The sequence below is a fragment of the Anabas testudineus genome, chromosome 18, assembly GCF_900324465.2.
Source record: "Anabas testudineus chromosome 18, fAnaTes1.2, whole genome shotgun sequence".
In the NCBI taxonomy this organism is placed as follows: Eukaryota; Metazoa; Chordata; class Actinopteri; order Anabantiformes; family Anabantidae; genus Anabas; species Anabas testudineus.
In genome coordinates this window covers 5,795,604-5,813,159 of record NC_046627.1, presented here as the reverse complement: position 1 = coordinate 5,813,159, position 17,556 = coordinate 5,795,604, and the positions used below count along the sequence as shown (strand labels likewise).

The following is a 17,556-nucleotide window of genomic DNA, read 5'->3' as shown; positions in this document are numbered from 1 at the left end:
AGTGTGAATCATTCCCATTTAGAGAGCACTCAGTGCCGGTCCCCACAGGACAGAACAAGTGAACAGACGTTTCCTGGCAGTTCACGGAGAGGAATTCTGCATTAGTGTTATTATCTGACTTTAGCAGCTACATTGAAGAATAAATGTTCAGATTCCTGAATGATTAAATTCATAACTGAGTAATTTTCCTACAGCAGGAAGTTTGGCCTAGTTTCTTAGAGACTTGTGTTTTTTTATTAGTATTAACTATTGCAGCCCCTTGATCGTAGTCACAGAAAGTTAGTGTCCATATTATTATGAACCCCTTTTGGGTCCTAAAATCCAGGTCCTTGACGTCCCTAAAATGCTCCTGAACATAGTGAAAAAGTTTACTAGTTTAGTTTTTCAGCATCACTTTGAGACGAGTAGGAGATCACCCCCATTAAACCAGCACAGAAGAAGTAGAAACAGTAGTTGTAGGCGTGGTTGATGTGGTTTTTGTAGAATTCATTAGGATTCTCCTAATTTTACCAACATTCTTCAGGTGGAAGAAGGAAGTTGTGATTCATTTAAAAATGTAAAAATGCAGTACTCAAGAGCAAGTACCTGCCCCAAACAGTACTCCACTACAAGTACAGGTACCACTAGAAATTGTGTACTCAAGTTGGAGTACTTAGTACAAGTACATAAAAGTACAAATGTAGTTCAGATGTGTTGAACATGTGACTCTGACACCAGAGAAACTCGACCTTTAAAAAGGATCAAATATTTATTGTCAGCTTGTTTCACATTTGTAGTAGTGGATAAAAACTGGTTCTGTGTTACTGCAGAGACCTGGTGTGGAACTAAACCAGAATCCTGGATCAGGTTCAGACCAGCAGAGTCCAGCAGGTGGCAGCACTGACTATCTGTTGAGCAGGAAACAGAAGCACTAACTGTGTTTTCCTCCATCAATTAAACAGCTGCAGCTGCAGGTCCAGGTCCAGAAACCAGTGGGAACCAGAATATTTCCTGGTCCACAACAAGGACAGGGGTCAACAGTCATCACTAAAACTGGACTGAACTGGTCCCAAATGCATCAACACAGTATTTGTTGTTTTAGTGAAGCAGCAAACTGGTTGTAGAAGGACTAGTGAGAGAACTACTGTTAAGATGTTTCCACATATGCACTCCGGACTGACTCTGGAGGATCAGGTCCAGACATTGTGTGGACTTGTGGGTTCACACATGCAGAACACAGCAGGAGAAAGTCCGGGTGACATACGTTCCCACGCTGCATTAGATTGATAAACCTGGAGTCAATTTAAACCTGGATCAAAAGCAGCATATATACAGACTGGGTCCAGACTGTGTCCTGCTCTGACCTTTGACCTTCTTCCTGAGATAAGATCAGACCCAGGATCAGTCCTGAGGCTCTGATGGTGATCTGGTTTCTGTCTGACTCAGGCCTGTAGGGATCTGAGGACACACAGGTGTATATCCATCCATTATCCGGGGCGGGGTCGCGGGGGCAGCAGTCTGAGCAGAGAGACCCAGACTTCCCTAAAACGGAGGTCTTTACCTTCAAATACACTCGTCACAATATAGAAAGAAGATTGAACCAAATGTGTCCTTGATGACAGTGAGCAGTGAAAATCAAAGACTTCCTCTGATGTTCAGACTCGGTTTAAGTCTTAATGCAGCTGGATGTAAAGAATTCTCTTCACAGAATATATTCGAAGCTGATACTGATCACTGACCAGTCTGTTTCAGTAGCACATTGATTCACATGGAAACTGGGTCGTCTTCAAATCAAAGAGGTTCTGTTGGTTCTGACCAACATATCTTCATCTTCTGATGCTGTGATGATGCCGTTTGTGTCTCATCAGTTCTCTCAGTAACGTTGGTGAAGTCTGCTCTGTGTGGTCTGAACGTCCAGTGAAATAAATGAGGAACATGTTGGTCACAGTATGAAGCTGTGGAAGTTCTGCAGTAGTTTGTCTGATCACTGCTGATAGAAGGTTCTAACAGAGACAAGTCAGCACTGCTGCTCTGGTTCATGTTGTTCTCATAGTTTAGTAGAAATAAAAATCATTTTCTTAGAATTACATCACCAGGAGAAACGATCACTAGAGGATTACGGAGCTTTGTGAATACGACCCCAGGTGTTTGAACGTTGTGGCAGACAGGGATCAGCTCTCAGCAGAACCACTAGGACCTGTCTGTGGCTACACAGCCTCATTCTACCACCAGAGAAATGGATCCAGCGAGTTAACCAAGCTAACCAGCTCTCAGCACTGTGTTCCCACAATCCCAGCTGTCCCTGGATGAAAGGCGGTGTACTGTCCAGGTTACTGTACACCACCTTTCTGTCTATATCTCTGCTGAGTGATTCATAGAGTTTGAACCAGAATGAGATCATGTGGACAATCAGAACCACAACAACTGCAGCACAGATACGGCTACAGTCCCAATCAGCAGCTCCATCCCAGCCGTAATCCCAGATCTAGTTGGTCTCCATCAGCCTCAGCAGTGCTGGTTCTGTCCTCTGTTAACTAACTGTCTCCATCTCTCTGAGTTCAGTGATACTTGCTGCTGAGGGTGAACCCACTCTCTGTGGACACAGCCAGCGGGGATCTACTGCAGGACACGGGCTAAACTCTCAGAATAAATCGATATGGACCAGAGATCAAATAAATCACTGCTGTGACACTGGCTCCTTCAAGAAAAACACCAACAGAGTCCAGACCTCTACAGTCCTGTGTTTGTCTGATACTACGACTCACTATGATCAGATGATTTATATGTTTTTACAAAACAAAACCAAACCTGGAATTCAAAGAGGAGAAACTAACTTTGGCTCAACTATAGATTACACAGACTTTATCTGGACATCATCATCGACCTTTCTCCACATTTCAGTATCATGTTGGTTCAACAACAACGTTGATTTGACTCAGGTTTTTATACTGGACACCTTTCCTGATGCAACACTCTGAAATTTGCCAGGTGAGGGACTGACGCTCAGAGTCCAACAGCTTATTCAACCTCAACCTTTCTCCACATTTCCACATACAGTGAAACCTCAGTGTCCAACCAGTGTCTCCACTGAGCCACCCATTCTCCCTCCATTATCCTGTCCTCATTTGTCCTCTGAAGGGTCTCAGCAGTGCTGGATCCTATCTCAGCTGTCATTAGGTCAGAGGTAGGGTCCACCTGGACAGGTGTCCAGTCTATCACAGGGCTGACATACAGAGACAGACAAACATTCACACCCAGGGACAGTTTAGAGTCCATTAACCTACATACATGTGTTTGGACTGTGGGAGGAAGCCGGAGAACCTGGAGAAAAGCCGCTCAAACACAGGAAGAACATCCAAACTCCACACAGAAAGGCACCCGGCCGACCTGAGGATTCAAACCCAGCTCCTTCTTACACTGAACCATTCCCCTCAAAATGACTAAAGTCTTCAACAGAGACTGTGGACTCTGGTTTCTAGTGTCAAACGTCTTAAAGCTAATGACTGACCTGTTGAAGGTCACGGGATGTTTGTGTGTCTCCAGATTAGCTGCACATTTGAATGAAGCCAATGAAAACGTCCCACTGTCCTGCAGAGTGATGATGTGCACCTACACAGTGGATCCTCACATTTGATCTTAATGTTCCAGATTAGTTTTTACTGAACAGCCGCTTCACAATCTGCCCAGTACAACCACAGTCTGACCTGCTGGTTACTGAGCAGCTCCACTGGGTCAGTCCGAGTGAAGAACGACTCCATCTTGATGAAATCGTTTCTATCTAGACCTGGACTTACGTCAGTGAACACACCACACAGGTGCTGGTGTTCTCATTCAGCTGTTTCTTTTCATCTGGACTTCAGTATTTGATTTGTTCTCATTTCTCTGCCTTGTTCCAACTGCTCAGAGAAAATGTTGAATTGTCTCTGCTGAGGAAACCACAGCACTGACAGTCCCGATCACAGACGAAGGAGATCATCTCCAGTTCTATCAGCCAGTGTTGGGATGGAGGGAGCATCTCTACTGTGGCTGCTCTGGAAGACATTTTACATTTAGACCACATGTTGACTGACGTTTGATTGGATTTATTTCCACTTTGGTTTTTACTCAGTCACTTTCTTGACTGTGTGAAACTGAGCTGTAGGTTTTACTTTCAAAAACACTCCCCCCTCATTAGTTCACAGTCTGACACCATCTCACCAAGGTTTTAGTACGTTGCTGGTTATGATATATTTCTATTTGAATAATGAACAATATCACATTTACAACAGGAAATGATTGTTTGACTTGTTCTTTACTGACAAACACATGATTCTTTTTAATTCAGAGTATTTAGAATAAAGTTTGGTTTGTTCGTGTCCACTGTTCTGATTCCTCTCAGAGCTACATGAGAACATTTAGACCCATCCTCAGGCTCAATGGTACAAATCATTTGAATTGACCAGTTTGTGTTGTGTAATAATACACATGCTTGTTTTCTGTTGGTTGTGCTCCTCAACAGGCTTTTTAATGCTGCTCTCAGCTCACTGCGTCTTTGTTTAACAGCTTCAGTTCCTTTGATTTAACATGTAAAACAATTAAAACATCAGTTCACTGATGAAGTGGATAAAATTCTGTCTCCATCACTGTGAGTGTTTGTGTGTGGATCATTCAGGAAACAGCTTCACGAGTCACTGAGATACAGAAAATGTTTAATGGAACAAGTTGTGCTGCGAACACGAGATCAAACTCTAACAAGTAGAATCACACTAGACACACACTAGAAATCAAAAGGTACAAATACTGTGAACTGGTCTTCTGCTCAGTTTGTAGTAACACAGGATAAGAACCAGGTTTTTACAGTACACAAAGTCAAGAACTGAGCAAAGGGAAAAGTATTTGTATAGGAAAATACTTCAATACAAGTAGAAGTACCCTTTAACTTTTTATACTCTAGTAAAGTGATATTTTGATAAACATTTGTTATTAAAATGAAAAAACATCAGCTGTTTATTAGTTTTTACAATATGTGAAAAGTAACTAGTAAATAATGCTGTAAAATAAATGTAGTGAAGAAGACATACTCCAGTAAAGTACAAATACCTCAGAACTGTACTTCACACAGTACTTGAGTAAATGTACTTAGTTACTTTTCACCTCTGATAAGAGCCACATGAAATAAAATAGTTCATTATAAGAAGAAAATGAAGAACGAAAAGCACAGAGGGTTTTTTTACGATGGGTTTTAGGATTAAACTAAACTGTTCTTTAGGGGCGACGATTCCCAGTTCACCCCCCGATTCCTGGCTGCATGTTGACGTGTCCCTGGACAAGACACTGAACTCTGAACCCTTGGTGCCTAAAATGCAGCTTCCTGTCCAAAATGAATTTCCCCAAGAGGATTAATAAAGAATCAATTATTATTATTATTCAGCTGAATCAACATAGTCCTCATTCCACCTGCTACATAAGGTTGATAAACGGTTGTTTCCCTCATGTACTTCAGTAAAAGTCACTAAATATTTCTTATCCAGTTGTTCTCTAAACAATGACGACACTACGCCTGCCCAGTCCACTCTCACACTGTCGGGAGTGAAAGCCTGAACTGAAGCGTTGACTTCAATGCAAAGAGGACATGTGACAGTGAAATCGAGGAAAGTTAAAACCACTGTTGATCCACAAAACACTCTTAACCCACAATGACATGTTGAACTATTGTTCTGGTTTCTTGTTCATGTGGAACTGTACTGTGGAATTTAAAGTCAGTCTCTGTAACGCTGAAGCAGAGCTCCAACAACATCCAATCTCACTTTGTAGGCGACTGTTTGCTTCAAGGAAGCTGCATAGAAGAAATAACAGGGATGGAGCTGAAGTGCACTGTTTGGTGCTAACATGAGAGCATCGCTGACATGGTCATCTGCTGCTGTAACATACTGGACTGTCACTAATGGAGTCACAGTCATTATTCCCTCGGTTTGAAACCAGGACCAGTGTTTCTGTGATGTCAGCACTCTGTTTACATGGGAGAGGATTAATAAAGTAGCACATGATGTCAGAAACAGTCTTAGAGCAGTATTTCTGTGGCCTAGTGTTGGAATAATACATGTACAGTCCATCCCAATAAGAACCACTAGATCAACATAATGCAGATTGGACAATATTGACTGTTTTCTTTCTTTCAGTCTTTGTGGTATAAAAACACCAAATGGACTGGGTGGAGTTTCAAAGGTATCTTCAGCCGTCCGTGCTGTTGATGTGACTGTCAGGGTGGATGTGTTTATGCATCATCTGCTCATGGTCGACCTGACCTGAAAGACACGTCTATTGGATCATGTCTGTAGGTTGTAGTTCACATTCATTCCTGTGAAGCTGCTGATGGACACATTTATGATCAGAAGGACAGGAATTCATGTCAAATCACCTAAAACCACCTGATGCTCATAGAATCTGTCTGACTGTAGTCCAAACTGTAGTATGGAGTTTAAACTGCAGCTGAGACTTTAGTTAGTTCAACTTCTAACGACCTAAACTCGACAAAACATGTCCTACACACTTGATGAACAGCTTCTTGTCTCCACACTGTACAGAGTTGTGGACATAGGTGGTAAGTACACAAAGGCAATACTTCTAAAATACTCCACTAAAGGAAAGTACAAATACTTCTTTGGATAAAGCAATAACAAGTTTACAAGGAATCATTTAGAACTGGTTCAAGTAGAAACTGATTGAATCCATGAATCTGAAATCGTATGTGTGAGTGAAAGAGACAGACATGTACAGACTGAACTATCTGTTCAACAGAGACAACGTTTCTCTGACAGGACGACACTCTCAGTACTACACTGAACACAGAGACACTGAGGAACCAGGAAACCAGAACCCAAACCCAGGATAAAGAGGTTCAGTGAATGTGGTGTTGAAGGTGTGGAGGTGGATCAGTTTGTCAGAGGAGACTCTGTAGAAGGACAGAGTCCCAGCAGGACAGTCCACATACACTGATACTCTGTTAGAGACAGAGGAGGAGATGGATGTTTGTCTGTTATTGTGATAGACAGAGTAACCATCATTAGAGCATCTCAAACACCAGGACTGATCACTCATTCCAAACAAACAGTCTTTACTGTCCCTTCTCCTTCTGATTCCTCTGTAACTCAATGATATAAAAACCCATCCACTCCACTCGACCTCCCAGTAACAGCGACCAGTCAGACCATTACTACACAGCAGCTGAGCACACTGGTCAAATCTGTCTGGATGATCAGGATATGACTGATCCTCCTCCACACGTATCACCTTCCTGTTGTTGTCAGACAGTCGTAGTTTTCTGTTCACTGTGTTTGTGTCGATGGTGAGTTGACAGAAATCTGATGGAGAGAACAAGACACAATCCAGCTGCAGTTATTAATCTATCATCAGTTTGATGAGGACTCATGACATCAGGGATTTGAATGAGTGATGTGACAGTATGAAGATGGTTGAATGTTGCTGCTTTGTTTTCATCAGTCTCATTAAAAACACACTTACACTTCCTCAGACCTGGTCTCAACCATCGGACTCCACCAGGCTCCACCCTGAAAGGAGGAGGGGGGTCAGAGCAGCACATTCTCTTTCAGCATGCACACATGGACATTACATGGCTCTCATACACACAGTGTGTTCTGGTTCTGTTCTAATGGAGGCTTGTATGTAGGGATGGACATTCAGCAAACAACTAAGGAATTGGAGTCCTTATCTTGGAATTCTACGGAGCAGGGAGGTGACATGGAGGAAAGATTTCAATTCTCTAGTTCACAGCAGTTTTGGTGTCAGACACCTGCTTTCAGTCTCACTCTGACAACAGACAAACTAATGTGACACCACAGGAAGCAGGAAACTGGAGAGCAAAGTCCAAGAGGCTCAACTCCACATACATGGACTCTGTGTGTGTGTTTTCCTCTCTCTAATGTCTGTGGACTGATCTCAGCTGAGCTTCAGACGTTGTCCTGTGTTCAGAGGAAGTCTAGTTCACCTACAGCTACTGGATATTGATCATTACACACAGACTTTGTGGCTTCATCTGATCTGGTGTCAGATTTGTTGGAGCAGCCAGAGACAGAAAGTGAAAACAGGAGTTTGAGAAGAAAAACATTCAATCACAAACTAATTCTTCAACTGGGAACAACAAGGAGTTTTTCCTCTTTGACAGATTGTGAAGATGAAATGAACATGTTCGAGTTCTGATTTACTGTCTCCTATATATGACACAAGATCTCATCATCACAAGATCAGGATCTCAGGAAGGTGAAGATGCTTCAATCATCACTATTTGAGGAGACAGAGACATGATGCTGTGACCAGATTCAATCCTCTGATATTCATTCATTGTCATTCTGTGGATAAAAACTCTACATACAAGGTGGATAAAGCTGCCTGTGTTGGGCTTTTTCTGTTGGCTTTTAGAGCCCGGTTCCTTCTTTTGAGCTTGTTCTCATAGACCTGGTTGCTGGTTTCTCTCCTGAGATCTGGCAACAATGGTAGTGGCAATGAAGCAGAATTTCTCCTTAGTTTACAGAATCTAATGTAATACTCTCATACCTAAGAGCATCCAGTTTCCAGTGTAGGTACTCCAGTCCAGCAGACAGCAACTTCACTCCTGCGTCTCCTGGATGATTGTAGCTCAGGTCCAGCTCTCTAAGATAGGGGTTGGAGCTCAGAGCTGAGGCCAGAGAAGCACAGCCTTCCTCTGTGATCAGACAGCCTGACAGTCTGCAGACACACAAAACAACACACTGGAGACTTGGTGGTTTTTGTAAATAATTACATTACATACTTTGAGGGAACGGGACAGACACGGACCAAACAGGAAAGTGCAGAAGAATAAATTTATTAAACAAAATGGCAGGGACACGGGGAGCCAACAAACACAAAGTAACAACATAAGAGACCCGAACCCACGGTGTAGAAATAAACTAACAAAAACCAGAAACAGACGGACAAAGTATCAACTGAAAACAATGCAGTAATGCAGGTAAAATATACATTTGCAAACCAAAGACACAAAGACTAAACCGACAGACTAAGATATATAAATAACAAATGAAAACCACTGCCGAGGGTAGGCAAAACATGAACCAATACCCAAACCAAACAATACAAAGTGACAACAAAAACAGGCACTGCAGTAGGAGGCTAAAAGCAAAACTCACATGTGGGGAAAACAGTCCAACAAACAAAAGAGGAACTTGACAGATGGATGGATGGACGGACGAACAAACGAACCAGAGCTGATAAGGAGCACAAGCATGTGGAGGACACAATACAACACAACATGATATGACACGACGGACCAGCAGGGAACAAAGGACTGAGGGAAGCTTATAAAACAAAGAGGGGAACACAGGTGAAATGAAATAGTCAATTAGGACTCCAGTAAAATGAGTGGAGGTGGAGGACAAAAGAGACAAAAACGTCCAAATAGGCAGGGATGAGGCCTGAGACCTGAATCCTGACACATACTTCTATTTGTATTTGAAAAAAATGTTGTCCTATACAGTGGAAAGAAAAAGTAAGTTGGAAAAACTGCTGTACAAAAAATATATATTTAAGTTAATAAATCCTAACCTGAGAGTTTCCAGTTTCCAGTGTGAATTCTCCAGTCCAGCAGACAGAAGCTTCACTCCTGAATCCTGAAGGTTGTTGTTACTCAGGTCCAGTTCTCTCAGACTAGAGGACTGGGAGCTGAGAACTGAGGACAGAGCTTCACAGCTTCTCTCTGAGAGGTTACAGGCACTCAGTCTGAAAAACAGTGATGTATAACATGACAACATTTGTGTCAAACTGTAATCAACTTTGATGTTGACTCTGATCTATTAAGATTCAACACAATCAAATAAAATAAGACATGAAGGCACAAATATGTTGTGTATTGTAAAAAACTGAACTGAAACGTCTGCATTTTAATGCTCGTGACATTAGAAAGTTTAATCTGCTTGGGTCTCTCTCATGTCAGCAGTTTTGGACTTTTTAAACATCTCCAGTTATTTAAAACAGAAACTTGACCTGACCTGAGAGTTTCCAGTTTACAGTGTGAATTCTCCAGTCCAGCAGACAGAAGCTTGACTCCTATATCCTGCATGTCGTTGTTGCTCAGGTCCAGTTCTCTCAGACTAGAGAACTGGGAGCTGAGAACTAATGACAAAGCTTTACAGCTACTCACTGAGAGTTTACAGCCACTCAGTCTGAAAAACAGTGATGTGCAAGATGACAACATTTGTGTTTAACAGTAATCAACCTTAATGTTGACTCTGAACAAAAAAAGATACAACACAATGAAATGAAATTAGAAAAAAAGATTAGTTATTTTATATGTTGTACTAATACTGATAAGAAAGTTCTGCAAATTAAAACTCTTGACATTAGAAACATTAATCTGTTTTGGTCTCTGTCTTGTCAGTGGTTTTGGACTTTTTTACTATCTTAGTTATTTAGAACAAAATATTGACCTGACCTGAGAGTTTCCAGTTTACACATTTGATTTTCCAGTCCAGCAGACAGAAGCTTCGCTCCTGAATCCTTCAGGTCGTTGTTACTCAGGTCCAGTTCTCTCAGACTAGAGGACTGAGAGCTGAGAACTGAGGACAGAGCTTCACAGCTTCTCCCTGAGAGGTTACAGCCACTCAGTCTGAAAAACAGTGATGTATAACATGATAACATTTGTGCTAAGACATAACTAAATATGTTGTAATACAAGAAAACAAGTAATAAGTTCTGTTCTGTTGTTGAAATACAGTAGCTGTGGATTTAATGATGAATAAATTCCACTATCTTTACACTTACACAACTTTTTTGGAGACTTTGACGACTCCCATAACAAACAGAAGATCCTTCTCTGAAAAGTTTGAAGAGTATTTAAATGGATCAAACACGTCCAGATCTTTTCCTGATGACACCAACATAAAGAGTAGAGCTGACCACTGAGCAGTTGTCAGTGTATAGGTGGAGAGACTTCCTGAGTCCAGGTACTGTTGGATCTCCTCCACTAGAGAACGATCATTAAGTTCATTCAGACAGTGGAACAGGTTGATGCTTTTCTCTGCTGAGGGAGTCTCTTTGACCTTCATCTTGATGTACTCAGTTGTTTCCTGATTGGTCTTTGAGTTTTTTCCTGTCTCGGTCTGGAGACCTTGTATGAGACTCTGATTGGTTTGCAGTGAAAGACCGAGGAGAAAGCGGAGAAACAAGTCCAGCTGTCCATTTGGACTCTGTACGGCCTTGTCCACAGCACTCTGGTGGAGAAGTTTTAATTCAGGTCCAAACAGTTTAGACCTCAGAGAAGTTGACTGTTCTTCAGACAGCAGATTGACTCCAGAGTTGATGAAGGTCAGATGGACATGAAGAGCAGCCAGAAACTCCTGAACACTCAGATGGACGAAGCAGAACACCTTGTCCTGGTACAGTCCTCTCTCCTCTTTAAAGATCTGTGTGAACACTCCTGAGTACACTGAGGCTGCTCTGATATCGATGCCACACTCTGTCAGGTCTGATTCATAGAAGATCAGGTTTCCTTTCTGCAGCTGCTCAAAAGCCAGTTTTCCCAGAGACTCAATCATCTTCCTGCTCTCTGGACTCCACTGTGGATCTGTCTCAGCTCCTCCATCATACTTGATGTTCTTCATTTTGGACTGAACCACCAGGAAGTGGATGTACATCTCAGTCAGGGTCTTGGGCAGCTCTCCTCCCTCTCTGGTTTTCAACACATCCTCCAGAACTGTAGCAGTGATCCAGCAGAAGACTGGGATGTGACACATGATGTGGAGGCTTCGTGATGTCTTGATGTGGGAGATGATTCTTCTGGCCTGCTCCTCATCTCTGAATCTCTTCCTGAAGTACTCCTCCTTCTGTGGGTCAGTGAACCCTCTGACCTCTGTCACCATGTCAACACAATGAAGAGGGATCTGATTGGCTGCTGCAGGTCGTGTGGTTATCCAGAGGCGAGCAGAGGGAAGCAGGTTCCCCCTGATCAGGTTTGTCAGCAGCACATCCACTGAGGTGGACTGTGTAACATCAGTCAGGATCTGATTGTTGTGGAAGTCCAGAGGAAGTCGACACTCATCCAGACCGTCGAAGATGAACACAACCTGGAACTCTTCAAACCTGCAGATTCCTGCTTCTTTGGTTTCAGTAAAGAAGTGATGAACAAGTTCCACCAAGCTGAACTTTCTCTCTTTCAGCACATTCAGCTCTCTGAAAGTCAATGGAAATGTGAACTGTATGTCCTGGTTGGCTTTGTCTTCAGCCCAGTCCAGAGTGAACTTCTGTGTTAAGACTGTTTTCCCAATGCCAGCCACTCCCTTTGTCATCACTGTTCTGATTGGTTCATTTCTTCCAGGTGAGCCTTTAAAGATGTCTTCTTGTCTGATGGTTGTTTCTGGTCTGTCTGGTTTCCTGGATGCTGTTTCAATCTGTCTGACCTCATGTTCATCATTGACCTCTCCAGTCCCTCCCTCTGTGATGTAGAGCTCTGTGTAGATCTGGTTTAGAAGGGTTGGGTTTCCTGCTTTAGCAATCCCCTCAAACACACACTGGAACTTCTTCTTCAGATTAGATTTAAGTTCACGCCGACAAACTGCAGCAGGAGTTCCTGAATGAAACCACAAAAACATGATCAATATCATTTCTAATGAAAACACAGTTTGACAGTTTCTTGACCCTAAATGATTCACATTTCAACATATTAACACTCCACATCTTCAGCTCTCAGTAAACGTCTCATTTGTCCATGATGTTAAATGTTTAGAGAAATCCTCTTACTGCTCTGCAGACAGTCAGCCAGCTCCTCCTGCTTCATTCTCCTCAGGAAGTTCAGTGTGATCTTCACAAATGCCTCTTTGCTGCTCCTCCTCTGCTCTTCATCATCACCATTCAACACCTCCTCATCCTCCCTCTGGCTCTCTAAGCATTGTGGGTAATCTGGATTCAGAACCTTGTGGATCTTCTTCAGCTCGTTCTTCACAAAAGTGACAATGTTCTCTTCCAGCAGCTGGAACAGAAACTATATGAATGACACAATCCAACTCAAATCATGGAGCCAAACATCAGATCCATGTTGGACAGACTGACAATCCACTGGTCTAAAAAGTGCAGCATGGAGATTATTGGGAACACAACAGATGGAAAAGTAGTAGTTGGACATGTACAGACCAGAAATATGGAGTCCAGCTGTGTTGGATGCTGCTGGGCAGACTGACCACTGGGAACCTCTGAGCTCTCCTGGTCCACTCTGTGGAGGAATCGTCAAGAATGAGCTCACAGTATGTCTGTCCACACAGAGACACACACAAGGTAAAGGTCCATGAAGACAGATTTGATGTGAACAGTGAATCAGAGACTCCCTGTAGTGGTGAAGCTTTACTGTCACCAGTCACTTTGGTTTAGTCTCAGCAGCTCTGAACAACAGATATCTCTGCCTCCCTCACTGAACAATGCTCAAGTGTTGGAACAAGGCATCTATAGACAGAGTCTGCTTGGATCACACTGGTTGTACTGGGCAGCTCCCAGTCTGAATATGTTGAACTGTGTGAGTATGAGGCAGAGTGCTGCTGCTCACACAATTCACTTTGACTAATTCACATTTGAACAACTTCATTCATTCATTAGTTGGTGGATCCTAAATGAATCTTCAGACGTCAGCTCTGGTACTGACACTGGGGACAAACAGTCCTCTACACTGACTTCAACAACATTAGAACTAAAGTCTTCCAACAGGAAGTGAAGAAGTCAAGATTCTTTAAGACATTTGTACCAAAATCTTCATTTGGAGAACTTCAATCACAAAGATTTGATCAGAGTTCAACATTTGTGGTGTTCAGCTGCTTCCTTTGACGTCTGCCTGCAAGTCAGCACTTCATTAGAAGGAGATTTGATCCATGATCAGAGTGTTTGCTGGAAGAATAGTGAAGAAAGCTTCTCCTTCAAATCAACAGTTCAAACAGAAATCAACTTACTCACATCAGAAATATCCAGAAATCCAAAGAACACAACAATTTATCATCAGAGAAAGTTTACATCATATTGTTCAGACTGATTTTAAACTTACAACAACTTACTCTGTGTCTGATGAAGGCTGATGTTTAAACTCAATAAGATGATACTTTGACCGGTCGCTCTTGAAGGACACACAGCTGGGTTCAGGTCCTGGTCCAGGAGATTCTGGTCTTTGATGGGACCTGATAGAAAAACAACTTTGGTGACGCTCACATATTCAGTCAAAGTTTCCTTCAAAAATGACAAATAGAATCAGAAGAATAGTAAAAATGTCCTGATGAAATATTCAATTCTAGATGAGACTTGGAGACAGAACCAGTCCGATGGTCTCAGTCATCTCACCTCTGAGCTTTGGTCTGGCTCTCATGGTCCCCACACAGAGTGGTTTTAGAGGGAGGGACTCCCTCCTCTCTGTCCTCACACTGATCCATGCTGCTGAATCCACATCCACATCAGCTCACACACACTTTCTACCTTCATGTGGAGAGGAAACACAAATCATTGATGTGCAGTGAAAACTGAAATCCTCCTTTCCATCATTTCTCCTGGACAAAGATCAGCTGCTCCTCCACTGATTGGCTCTTCTTTCCTCTTTCATATCAGTGTCACTTGAATGCAGTCAGACAGCAGTGGGAGGCAGAGGAAGCTGCCATCAGCTGCTCTACTTCTACTATCAGTCCACTAGATGGAGGCATGAAGCTGCAGCCCAGCACACACAGGATGATGGACCAACATTTACACTTACTGACACACAGAAGGACTGAGATCCACTGATTTGATCAGACACAATCTCTCTGTCTACAGAAAATGACTTGATCCAACAAACTACATCAGATTGTTTCAACAACAACTGGACTGAAGTTAGTTCAGTTTAAAGTGAACTACATGACAACAGTCAATCATCTCACTGACGTCAGAGTTTCTAACAACAGTCGCACAACTGAATGAAAACTATTGATGTCTCACTGTGGAAATACTCACTACTGTTCAAAGTACAAGTACTGCACTCTAAGTTAGACTGAAGTTAGTTCACCTTCAACTCTACTTCTACTTGATTCTATTGCTTCAAACAGTGAGAGAAGTTACAGACATTATTTCTGTGTAGACATTAGTTCAGAATTAGATCAGACTTACCAGTGTGGTCAGACCCAATTTGAAGAATTCTGAAAAATGAAAGAAAGGATTGATTTAGTAAATTCTGTCTCACTGTTCTGCTTCTTCCTCCTCAGATATCGCTCATTGTTGATACGATCATGCTCCAGAAGTGATCAGGTTTCTTTTCTCATCTTGAGTTGGGAATTTTCTTGTTCTTTCAGCTTCCAGTAACATGATTGGTTAAGTCGTCACTGGTTGGTCACATGACCTGAACTTCCTACTGCTGAGACTAATGTTAATTTGTAGAATTACTTCATCAGAAAGAGGAAAACACAGACTAATGTCACTGACATTAACTTTACATGGAGATAATTCACTGCAGCTCGACCATCAGAGGAACTGAAACTAATCTTTAAACAGGAACCAGAGATTATAGGAGGAGGATGTGGACGATTTAGTGCTGACAGCAGCCAATGTGTTTTGTCCATTATTTGGACATTCAACATGTAGAATCACCATCATTCAGAGGTGATCAGATCACATGACTAGATCAAGATTGCGTAAAAAAAATGAGCAAGTCGAGTATCAGCGTTTGTATAGAGTGGCTTGAGTGTTTTATTCATGGAAAAAGACTTTAAGCCATAAATACATAATAAAAGCAGCTGCTTTGTGATGACAATTCAATTTATTTTCATTTGTATAGCGCCAATTCACAACAGAAGTTATCTAAAGGCATTTTACAGTCCATGTTCAATTCAATTCAATTCAATTTTATTTGTATAGCGCCAATTTACAACAGAAGTTATCTCAAGGCACTTTACAGTGTAAGGTTTAAGACCTTACAGAAAATATTTATACAAAAAATTATAGAGAAAACCCAACAATCCCATTTGAGCAAGCTTTAGGCAACAGTGGAGAGGAAAAACTCCCTTTAGAGGAAGAAACCTCCAGCAGAACCAGGCTCATAGTGGGCGGCCATCTGCCTTGACCGGTTGGGGTGAGTGGAAAGAGAAGAGAGAAAAGAACAGCAGGCAATAAAGACAACAACAAGCATCAAGAACATTGGGCAGATGAACTGGATTCTGGAGATGTACAGCTCCAGGCCGAGGATACCTGCAGAAAAGTACAGAGAGAGGGAGACAGAGAGGAGGAAACACAACTACCGGAGAGAGAAGACACAAAGTTAATGACATGCAATGGTGGCATTTGCATTGATACAGGAGAAAGGAGAGAGGAGAGGAGCTCAGTTTATCAGTAGAGGTCCCCCAGCAGAATAACCTATATCAGCATAACTAAGAGATGGTTCAGAGTCACCTGATCCATCTCTAACTATAAGCTTTATAAAAAAGGAAAGTTTGAAGTCTAGTCTTAAATGTGGAGAGGGTGTCTGCCTCCCGAACCTGAACTGGGAGCTGGTTCCACAGGAGAGGGGCTTGGTAGCTAAAGGCTCTGCCTCCCATTCTACATTTGGAAACTCTAGGAACCACAAGTAAACCTGCAGTCTGAGAACGGAGAGTTCTGCTTGGAAGATAAGGAACTATGAGGTCTTTAAGATAAGATGGAGCCTGATTATTAAGGGATTTATAAGTGAGGAGAAGAATTTTAAATTCAATTCTGGATTTAACAGGGAGCCAATGGAGAGAAGCTAACGTTGGAGAAATATGATCTCTCTTGCTAATTCCAGTCAGAACTCTGGCTGCAGCATTTTGGATTAACTGGAGGCTCTTTAATGAGTTATTGGGACATCCTATTAATAATGAATTACAATAGTCCAGTCTGGAAGTAACAAATGCATGGACTAGTTTTTCAGCATCACTTTGGGACAGGATGCTCCTAATTTTAACTTTAATGTTTCTTAGGTGAAAAAAGGCAGTTCTAGAGATTTCTTTGATGTATGAAGTGAAGGAGATATCCTGATCAAAGATAACTCCGAGGTTTCTTACAGTATTACTTGAGGCCAGAACTAAGTCATCAATGGTGAGAATGTGTTTAGACATAGTGTCTCTGAGATTTTTAGGCCCAAACAGTATAACCTCTGTCTTGTCCGGATTTAGGAGAAGGAAATTGGAGGTCATCCAGGCCTTTATGTCTTTTAAGCATTCCTGAAGTTTGACTAATTGATTAGTTTCTCCTGGTTTCATAGATAAATATAGCTGGGTATCATCTGCATAACAATGGAAATTTATAGAGTGTTTCCTAATAATATTGCCTAAAGGGGACATATATAACGTGAAAAGAATCAGTCCAAGCACAGATCCCTGTGGAACTCCATAGCTGACTTTGCTGTGCATGGAAGACTCATCATTAACGTGTACAAACTGAAATCTATCCGATAGATACGATTTAAACCACTCTAGTGCTGTTCCTTTGATTCCAATGACATGTTCCAGTCTGTGTAATAAAATGTTGTGATCTACAGTGTCGAATGCAGCACTAAGATCTAACAAGATGAGTATAGAGAGTAGACCATTGTCTGATGCTAAT

The 17,556-nt window shown here is 42.0% G+C and overlaps 1 pseudogene; it reads right to left on the bottom strand.

Moving 5' to 3' along the window:
• Positions 1-6,792: 6,792 nt before the first annotated feature.
• LOC113168715 lies at positions 6,793-15,367 on the bottom strand (annotated as a pseudogene).
• Positions 15,368-17,556: the final 2,189 nt, after the last annotated feature.